The sequence below is a fragment of the Trachurus trachurus genome (genome assembly GCF_905171665.1).
Source record: "Trachurus trachurus genome assembly, chromosome: 15".
NCBI classification, from domain to species: Eukaryota; Metazoa; Chordata; class Actinopteri; order Carangiformes; family Carangidae; genus Trachurus; species Trachurus trachurus.
In genome coordinates this window covers 5,303,819-5,315,283 of record NC_139906.1, presented here as the reverse complement: position 1 = coordinate 5,315,283, position 11,465 = coordinate 5,303,819, and positions in this window count along the sequence as shown.

Here is an 11,465-nt window from a genome sequence, read left to right as displayed (position 1 = left end):
GTTTAGAGTTTATTTATTTAGCACACAAATTTCAATGGTGCAAGGAGGGAACGAAGCCGGTTGGCTTGTACATAGGTTCCACCCCTATAACAAATTACAACAATACAAATTTCAATGGCTAACAAATAAACATAGAAAAAAAAAGAGATAAAGTGCATACATAATCAATGTTATATGAGCAAAAATGAACAGAAATGAGAAAAAAATAAAGAAATAAAGTGCAAAGTGATTCGATAACAAATAAAGACAATAGAGATAATATACAAAAAATTAATTAATTAAACTCATAAAGAGACAAAGTAAGGATGTGGGATATGGAGAGAGAGAAAGAGAGAGAGGAAAGAGCAGGAAATTCAAGAGAAGTTGAGATGTATTTTTAACAGTTTTTTAAAAAGTGAATAAGAAGAAAAGGATCTTGGTGAAGGAGGGAGTCCATTCCAAAACATAGGACCTCTATAAGTCATATTAAACTGATGGTGTGATGTGCGGGTGAAGGGTAAATATAGAGTAAGATTATTACTGTGTCTAGTGCGGCGAGAATGTACATTATAAGTGAAGGTAAAGAAATTTTGAAAAGTGACAAGGAGATCTTGGTTCCTGTAAATAAACTTGTGAATAAACAAAAAAATCTGATAGTTATTCAATTTGTGAATTGGTAGAAGAGAATACTTAGTGAATAGTGGTGCTGACGGAGCATATCTATTTGAATGTGAGATGAAGCTTATGAATCTCTTCTGAATAGTACATAATTTCTTGAGATGTGTAGGAGATGTAGCTGCCCAGACCATGTTACAGTAGTTCAAATAAGGAAATAAAAAACTATAATATAACATTAAATGAGCAGAAGGATGAATGAATGGGCACACGTTTCTTAAGATGCCCATCATCTTTGTTAATCTCTTGCAAATATGATTTGTCCAATCAAGTCTTTCGTCAACTAATATTCCGAGGAATTTGGTAGTTTTGACTTGGGTCATTTCTATTCCATTAATGTATAATTTAGCTTGCTCTTTAGGGTAAGACTTGTTAATGTTGCAAAAGATTACAAAGTTACATTTCTTCACATTGAGTGTTAATTTATTAAGTTGAAACCATTTTGAAATTGAAGATAAATCATCATCATGTGCTGTGAAGCACCTGCTACGTTGCAGGTTTGCTTTAAACATGAGGTTGATCCTCTGCTGAGTGTGGAGCATCAGCTAGACAACTGCTTGTTCTGTGAACAAGTTTTCAGGTGACAATTGTAATAAATGATATTGAAGTTATTACTGTAAAGATAACAGAAACCTCTGCCCCTCAGTCTCCATAACCAAACTACTGTTTGGTTAAAAGCCTTTCTGATAGAGGTTAATTTGGCACTCATGGCTTAGCAGAGATATTTTAATGAATTAAAAAGGACCCAACGCGTTTTGACGCTGTCTTCATCAGGGGTATGAAGCACAAGATACACAGGTGGGTGTATTTAACCAATTATGTGACATCATGTGACAGTCATGTGACAGTGGATTTTCTTGAAGGGACCACTTTACCCTACACCATTGTAAATACAAAAAACACATAGAAAATACACACACTGTATAGAAAAAATGTGCATTGAAAGACTATGGTTGGCCAACCACTAAAGTTGATAAGTTTCTGAAAGTACCATTGAAGGGAACAAAGACCATCCTGAAAGAACACGAATAAAATTACATTCTATGAATAATCTTACAAAGTACCATCAATGGGAAAATTTCAAATACCATCAAAGGGAAATCCTTGAATACCCACAAAGGGAGATATTAAGGTACCATTAAAGAAAGGAAATTGTAAATCAAAAGAAAAATCTTAAAGTACCATCGAAAGGGAATATTAAGTACCATCAAAGTGAAATCTTAAGGTACCATCAAAAGGGACATATACAGTACCATCAAAGTGACATCTTCTTCAAGTACTATCAAAAAAAGAGAATGTTGAAGTACCAATAAAGGGGATCTTAAAGTACCATCAAGAAAATAAATTTAATAATTCTTAAAGTACCATCGAAAAGGAAATGTATAGTACCTTCAAAAACACATTTTAAAGTACTACAAAAAAAGGGGAATATTAAAATATCTGTGGGAGAAAGCCCACAGGGAAAGTCCATCTTGCTTCTATATAGCATAAACAAATAGAGCGGAGAGGTGTGCAGACTGGCAGGTGGCCATATCAAAATGTATCAAAAAGAGGGGGGGGGGCCCTAAGCTAAAAAAAAAAGGGAGCGCAGAGGGGGGGGGGGGGGGGGGGGGGGGGGGGGCTGGGGGTTAGAGGAAGGGGGTAAAGTCAATGTCCTCATTCACCAATATCTTCTTAAGAACCTTCTTAGCAGGGCCGGCCCGTGGCATAGGCCGTATAGGCAAATGCTAAGGGCGCCGTCCATCCAGGGGGCGCCAGCGCCACAAATGGGAAAGAAAAAAAAGTGTAACTTTCACTATTTTTAGGTACTATTATTTCTTAATACAAAAAATAACCCCACGTTAATTTAAATGCAAAGCAATACCTATTAAAAAGTAATAATATAATATGTTACAACATTACTTACTAAGTCGCCCCCCCCTCTCTCCCCCACATGCCCATTGGTACTGCCCTCCGCTCTCCCCGCAGTCACACACACAGCAGCGGTACCTGTCTGCAGTGGGAATGCTTTCAAGCCGTATTCTTGTTAGAAACGCCACATTTTTAATTAGATGTGTGGATACTTGGTTGCATTAATCCTCAAAGTCGGCACAAATGCCGGCTCGTTTGCGCGACCGTCTCGATATGTTTTTGTTTATATTTCGGTCATTTTACGCCGCCCTTGACGACCTGTCAATCAAAAGAACAGCTGTGAAGCGCTTCGAACCCGCAGAATCGTTAGGAGAGAGAGAAGCAGTGAGGAGGATGAAGGTGCTTCAGAGGCTGAAAGTTCTGACTCATTTGATGAGGAAGATATTGAAAAAAGAAGAGAGAGTTGAGACTTCAGCCTGCTTAGACAGCAGGGGCACAGCTCCAGCTCCAGACCTGCTGAGCTCTCAAACCATTTTTTTTTTTTTTTTTACCTCTTAAACAGCACCACAGTGACATATATAGGGTACATTATATAGGTTAAATATTGTAAATGTTGTGTTTTTTGTCTGTTTAGTTGAAATTTTGTTTGGAGAAAAAAAGCTAATTTCTCATTTAGGGCTACACACATCTCATGAAGTTTGAAATGTAATGTTAAGTCAATATTTAGCTTCTTTTATTTTACATTTGAGACATTTGGTGAAAATAGAATGACAGATAACATTTATGCTCAAAAAGCAATTTCACAAAATTTCATTTTAACGTGTTTTCCACACGTATCTATTAGCTTTTATTCATACAGTATATTCCACTGCTTTTGTGAAGCTAAGACTTTCGTATACCCATTTCAAGCATCACAACAGGTTATTCTCATGACTGTAGACTAATTTTTTTCATGTCTTCACCCAGGATTTACTTAATGACATTTTACTGATTGTTGTGCAAGTTGTGTATCTCGGGGTCAGAGGGGACATACAGATACACTGCTACGTTATCATTATAATCCTTATTGATCATTGTTGGGGGGGGGGGGGGGGGGGGGGGGGGCGCCTGGGAGTAATCTCGCCTAGGGCACCAAAATGGCTAGAGCCGGGCCTGCTTCTTAGATTCTTTCTTAAGTTGTTCTTAAGAAGTTCCTTAAGAAAACCCTACGTCAGATTCATCAATGCGTTCGTAAGCCTCAGAATTGTTCGCAGCTGTGTTCTTATGCCACCTCCTCGTAAGTTGAGGGCGTGTGCCAGGTGAGTCTAATTAACATATGATTAGCATAGGTAACCTCCCCATCAATGCCCGTAAAAGGGCATGAGACTGCAGGGCCGTGTGCACACAGAACCCACCGGCACTGAGCAGAGAAGGTGAAGTGAGAAAGAAAGTTGAAATGCTCAAATGAAAATCTGGGAGGGAGCACCAGACTCCAAACGTAAAAAGAACTTAAGTAGTGAAGTGGCGCTACTGCCGCAGGAATGAAACAAAGAAACAAACAAAAGGCTTATATTTAGTTTATATTTTTGTATTTATATTTAGGCTATATTTAGTAGCATCAGAAGTGGATGCAGCTCTTCGGGTTGTTATCAGAGAGACCACACTCTCACGTGTGCCATCATAAATATCATCATATTATCACATATGAAAAAAAAACAGTTGTGTGTAGTGTGAACACTTGCAGTAAGTGCACTATTGCAGCCCACAATTAGGAGAAAAGAAAGCATATCGGCAGCTGTATGTTGTGCATAACAACAACAAACAACACATTTACTACCCCCCCCCCCCCAAAAAAAAGAGAGAAAAAAACAACAACTGATATGAATTAAGTGTCTATAATGTTTTTTAAGAGACTGCAATGATTTGTCAATTATTATTATTTATATATATAATTATTAAAAACATCATAAAAGATAAGAAAATAATTCTTATTCAAATCATATAATATTACAACTGCAGAACAAAAGAAAACGCTATAATCGGTTATTTTTGCAGAAGTATCAGCACTTAAAAGTGCGTAAGTATACTCCTGACTGTTCGTAGATTTTGTTCTTAGTTAAGAACAAATTCTGGATAAGAAAACATTCATGAATGCCACAATCTTCGTAAGAACTTCGTAAGTAGGACTTAAGAACAAATTTGTTCTTAAGAACGGTTCGTGAATGAGGCCCACTGTCCTCATTAAGGCCTGGAGGGGAAGTGGCCCTGAGCGTACAAATCCAAAACGTTTCCTTTTGGAGCAGCCGTTTCAGTCTGTCGCCGCCTCCGCTTGGTGCGGCCAATGTAGAAGGCCCCACACTCAAATTCCAATCTGTAGACAACATAAACACTCTTCCTCTGCGTCATGGGATAAGTTCTCCATCACTCTGCACTGGTACTTGCCCTTATTTGGTCGTTGATGCGTCCTTCTCTATTTCCTAAACCTCTGTAACCTATCACATCCCTACTTCCACTACTACTAATAATAAAACATTAATACAGCAGCTGTCTTGCAGGCTGGGTACATGGCCCTTACAGTCTCTCACACTCACTCAGGACACATGGACTACAAATAATATGATATGTGTAACAAGGTCATTCATGGAAGTTGCTTGTTGCTTCAACCTTTATAACATTAATGTGAAGATAATTATGTGAAACTGGATTAACATGGTCATTTTCTTGTGTTACCTCTTGGCAACAGGAACAGCATTTATACACCCTGATTATCGCGATACCAAGTCCAAGCACAACAAGTCCAGCTAACTAGACCACAGACAATAATATGAGAAGAACAAAGAACTTATGAGATTAAGTTGTGTAACAACACTGTTGTACAAACTCCAGTTTAGATATCACAGTTTGACTCACCTCAGAAACACCAAACCACCACTGAGTCTTGAACAACAGCTTCTGTATTGAGGTGCTGTTTGTTGTTGTGTTTGTTGGCTCACACCATTTTTGATTTCCATTTTTGGCAATAGCTACATATTTGCCTGACCAGTCTGTCACTGCACAGGTGAGGAAATGGCCATTGAAAAACAGCAGGCTCACCCACACTAAGGCAGGGATGGAGCTTATAAACAGGCCCCTCACACAGTTAAAGTTACAGTGACAGCGGGAGCAACATTTGTCACAGAACAACTCGAGCACGAAACACATCAAGATGAAGGTGAAAGCAGCAGGAACAACAAAGTTATACACACTACTTGTATAGCCATTTGAAAACTACAGTAAAGTTACACATTACTGTAGGTAACACTTTTTTTTAAGGGGTCCTTGTTCCTGTGTATCTACCTAATTTATTACAGTGTAATTACCTATGTCACCGTATGTAATAACATGTACTTACATTGTAAATACATAGTGTATTTTGGTGTACTTACAGGTCCTTGTTACACTTGTAATAAGAAATGCTTGTGCAAAGAGAGAGGCCACTTTGGCATTTCTTATTACAAGTGTAACAAGGACCTGTAAGTACACCAAAATACACTATGTATTTACAATGTAAGTACATGTTATTACATACGGTTACATAGGTAATTACACTGTAATTAATTAGGTAGATACACAGGAACAAGGACCCCTTAAAATAAAGTGTTACCTTACTGTATTTAGTGGTGATAACTGAGTACAAGACATTGAGTATGTATATTTCACATTTTTACTGGTCATATTGTAACTGAACATAGAGTACTGTACTGTATGTATCTACATCACTCTGTCAATTATAGCGATTGAAACAAATTCAATATTCCCAGAGATATTGTCATCCTCACTTCGTGTCTCTCTCAACCTTATGGCGTTGTTTGCAGTCACCATTGCACAAATCTTGTCCCACTGTCAGTTTACAGTAATGCCTGACACAATGGCAGTAGTGCAGTGCAGATTGTTTAGTGCTGAATTACTGTCCAGTATAGTATAGTTCATTTTGACTGACATGACAGAAGCAAATGATAATGTTATAAAACAGCAGAGAATTGTATAAACTGATACATGCAATTTGTTCAGAGGAATTAGAAATTGCTACTATGATGTGCACAAATTAATAAATGTTGTGGAGGTTGAACTAATAGTTATGAGAATTTTGATTCTGATCTGAGAAAAGCACCAAAGCGACTGAGAAAAACTGTAAAATCTACTGTTTAGGTCTTGGTTGTCCTTGTGTCAATGTATGCAGTTTGTCTCAAAAGAAATAATGTGTTAACTGTTTAGCCCATAGAGACTGATGTTGTTTGTATGAAGAGTTTTGAAAATGTGGCTACAGAACTGAAAAACGGGTCATAGCAAGCGTGAAAAACTGTAATTGTGGTTTTCTTATCAGTGATTTATCTACACACACAAAACTAAAACCTGAAGTGGCATTCAAATAACTCATATATAATCACAATCAAAAGAGAATCAGGTAGTTGTGAAGTCACCTTTCATAAGACAAACTTAGTTGAATATGACACACATTTATTACAGGTAAAAGCAGTAGTCACAGGAAATGTAGAACGATGTACAAATAGTCTGAAGACAAGATTAAGATACTCATTCTTGCAGAGAAATCATGACTGTTTGCATTTGCAACTATATAAAACTCAATTAGTCAACTAATAAGAAACGAACATCAAAAATAAACAAATTACAAACAATTATGAGTATAAAGATGACAACATAGTTACACCAACCTGCGAACTCCGGCATTGCAAATATCTTCCAGTGTCAAGTTGAGCTGAGATCTCAGGACTTGGCCTCCTATAACAGCGTGAACTGGACTTTTTAAATCAAAGTATTAATTTTAAGAACTCAGAGGATTATTGTATGAAATTAGCAATTTGTTGCCTTTGAAGTAAAAATGTTGTAATTGATGAATGATAAAAGAAGAGAGAGGAAATGTTGTTCGGCAGAGAATAGTTTTATAGCAAGTTGCGTAGAAAAGAAAAGTAGCGCTCTTTGCAGAAAGAGACACAATGAAAAGATGGCCATATAGGGATGTGTATGAATGACAGATAATGTGAAGAACTCAACAAGAAGGTGGGGAGGAAGAATTCCCAATGATAATGTCATCCTTGCATTGTATCTCTCTCAGTATGTCATTGTTCCATTGCACAAATGGCTTCTTCTTGTTGCAGAGTAAAAAGTGGCCCTCTTCCACCTCTGTGAGGTTGTCTTGTAATCATCTGTGGTGCAGAGTAAAAACAGTAATGTACAGTACATATACTGCATCAACCCATAGTAGTGTATAATACTGTTACTGTAAAGTGCTTCCCACTTGTAAAATGTTGTAGCACAGTACCATACTGTAAATATGGCAAATCCTTACTGTAAGTAAGTTGCTGTAATACACAGAAGTCTAATTGTAAAAAGTTCTTGTCCCACTGTAGCTTACAGTTTTTCTCAGTCGCTTTGGTGCATTTCTCACATCACATTTGCACAACAGTACAAACTGCAAAACCTAGTGGATAACCTGCAAAAGTGCATCACTTGCTCAAAATGGATCGTTCATTCCTCAAAAGCAAGTATTCATGTCAATGAAACTGTCAGTGTCATCAAAATGAGAAGTCCTGATACCATCGTTTATGAACAAGATAGTCAAATGGCTTTGTCATGTAAATAGAAAAGTAGCACTCTCTGCAGAACAAGCCACAATGAAAAGATGGCCATATAGGGATGTGTATGAGTGACAGATAATGTGAAGAACCCAACAAGAAGGTAGAGAGGAAGAAAGTGGTTTGATCTGGCCGAGGAAACTGCCTCAGAGCGAGAAAGGGACCTGACCTCCTGCCAGCAGAGGAGAGACGAGAGACTTTTGTACTTTGTCAGAAGTTCATTGTTCCTCTTTGTCTTCTCACTCTTTCTTCACCAGGATGACCGAACCCACTTTCCTACCCAAAAACTAGTAGAATTGAATTAAGAATTAAGAATTGAGAACTTGATTGGTTTATTGTTGACTGGAATGTGATTCAAGGACTAGATTTCATTTAATTTCATTTGTAATGGGATTTGCATATTCGTGAACATAGCCCGACAGAAACTTGTAAATGTGCCAGATTTAGCTCTGGAGCTATTCCTATTTGTAGTCCTATGGTCCACAGATAAAATTACAGTAAAACAAATAGGCTATCGTTGCAATACAAATACATTACAATAATAAATTAAAGCCGCAAGCGGCGATGATCGGCCCTCGCTCGACCCATGCGACCGCGGGGGCCTGAGGCGTGCGGGGGCCGTGGCGCGGAGCGAGAATGGCGAAAAAGCGATGCGGGAGCGGAAAAACGCAACGTGCGGTTCGTCCACTAGGTGGCGCTATGAAGCCAGAAGCGGGTAGCAGCGTTCAGGAGCTGACCGGGATCAAGCCCCTGACGTTTGATGTGAATCGGACAATGTAAATGTAAAACAGGTCACTTCCTCTTACCACCAGGGGGCACATTTGTATGAATCCAGATGTGGGTAGGTGTGATCAGGGGCTGACCAGGATCACACATGTCAGGTTTGAAGTTAATCGGACAATGTAAATGTAAAACAGGTCACTTCCTGTTACCACCAGGGGGCGCATTTGTATGAACCCAGATGTGGGTAGGTGTGTTTAGGGGCAGTGGCTCATCAAATATGTAAAATTTGAAGTCGATCGGACAAGTTAAGTGTAAACCAGGTCACTTCCTGTTACCACCGGGGGGCACATTGAGTAAAGTGGGCGTGCCATTCAGCGGAACGTTCAGGGTGGAGCCATCATCATCTTCAGCAAGTTTGAAGCTGATAGGATGAAGTATGTGGGCGTTAGAGCTGTTAGAAGGTGAAATGGCGAGGAAACATGAAGTCGCCAAAAATGGGCAAGGCCGCAGAAGCCACGCCCTTTGACGTAGAGACCTATGGAGCACAAGGTTGGATCAGCATGGCATCTCGATAACCTGTATGCAATTTGAAGTAGATCGGGCGAAATTAGTGGGAGGAGTTAAAGATTTTAATGTAAAAAATGGTCACTTCCTGTTACCACCGGGGGGCGCTTTGAGTAAAGTGAGATATTGATATATTGGGCGAATCAGTGACTCACCCCCATAATTTCCTTCAAGTTTGAAGTTGATAGGATAAAGCATGTGGGCGTGACAGCCAACCGAATTTGGGTGGCGATCGAGCCCAACTTTGGCGCCCACCAGAGGCCACGCCCTTTGACGTATTGACCTACGGAGCACAAGCTGTACTCAGCTAGGTCTGATGATGTTGTATATCAAATTTGGAGCGTGTCGTGCGAACCGTTTCGGACGAGTTAATTTGGCGCCAAAAACGACCAATTCAAAATGGCCGACTTCCTGTTGACATTTCACCATGACATTAAGAGGCTTTTTTGTATATCTGGGTATGGTACATATGTGTACCGAATTTCGTCCGTCTACGCCAAAGTGACCCGAATTCCCTATGGGCTTTTTTGAACTTTGTAGGGGGCGCTATTTCGCCATTTCGCGTCGGACATGCGCGATCAGCACAAAATATCGAATTTCGGAAGAAGCCGGACGTCCGGCAAAAAGTTCACGCATTTTCGAGTTGGGGAAAGGGGCGAAATTGGGGTTTGAAGGCGGAGAAGTATAATAATAATAATTAAAGCCGCAAGCGGCGATGGACGGCCCTCGCTCGCCCATGCCGCCGCGGGGCCTGAGGCACGCCGGGGCTGTGGCGCGGAGCAGAAACGGAGAAAAAACCCGGAAGGAGGCCAAAAACGCAATGTTTCGTTCACCCACCAGGGGGCAGTCACCGCATGTGGTCTGGTGCGTTCAGGGGCGGCCCCTCATCACTCGTGTGAAGTTTGGAGTGAATCGGACAAAGCATGAGGGAGTTATGAGCAGTTAAAGGTTTGTCCACTAGGGGGCAGTAATGGGATGCGTGCAGGTGTGTTCAGGGTCAGCCCCTCATCACACATGTGAAGTTTCGTGGAAATCGGACAAAGCATGAGGGAGTTATGAGCAGTTAAAGGTCCGTCCACTAGGGGGCAGTAATGGGATGCGTGCAGGTGTGTTCAGGGTCAGCCCCTCATCACACATGTGAAGTTTCGTGGAAATCGGACAATGTTGATGCAAAAAATGGCACTTCCGGTTTCCACTAGGGGGCCACATGAGCGACACCCCTATCAGATGGAAGAGGTCTCCACCCTGGACCTGTGTATCAATTTTCATGATGATACGAGTTCATTAAAGCCATCAAAAAGCCAAACGTATTTTCATGGCGAGGAATTGATGGTAGCCACGCCCCCACAGGGACGCCATTACTCGTAGCTTCACAGTCTTCATAATGTAGCTTCACCAACTGGTTCTGCATGTTTTAGAAGTGGAATGAAGTTGATGGGGTCAACTATGTATTTTTAATGAATTTTAGTTCACTTCCTGTTACCACCGGGGGGCGCTATGAGCGACGTAGGCAAATAATATGTCGGATCGTTCAGGGTCTCGCCATAGATTTTTGCACCAAGTTTGAAGCGTCTACGATCAAGTATGTGGGCATGAGAGCCAATCGTATTTACATGGCGAGCACCGAAACAGTCGCCAAACTTCGGGGCACGCCAGAGGCCAACCCCTTTGAGCTACAGACCTGCGGAGCACAAGATAAGCTCAGCTAGGTCTGACGATGTTGTCTATCAAATTTGGAGCGTGTCGGGCGAATCGTTTTGGACGAGTTAATTTGGCGCCAAAAACGACCAATTCAAAATGGCCGACTTCCTGTTGACATTTCACCATGACATTAAGAGGCTTTTTTGTATATCTGGGTATGGTACATATGTGTACCGAATTTCGTCCGTCTACGCCAAAGTGACCCGAATTCCCTATGGGCTTTTTTTAACTTTGTAGGGGGCGCTATTTCGCCATTTCGCGTCGGACATGCGCGAGCAGCACAAAATATCGAATTTCGGAAGAAGCCGGACGTCCGGCAAAAAGTTCACGCATTTTCGAGTTGGGGAAAGGGGCCAAATT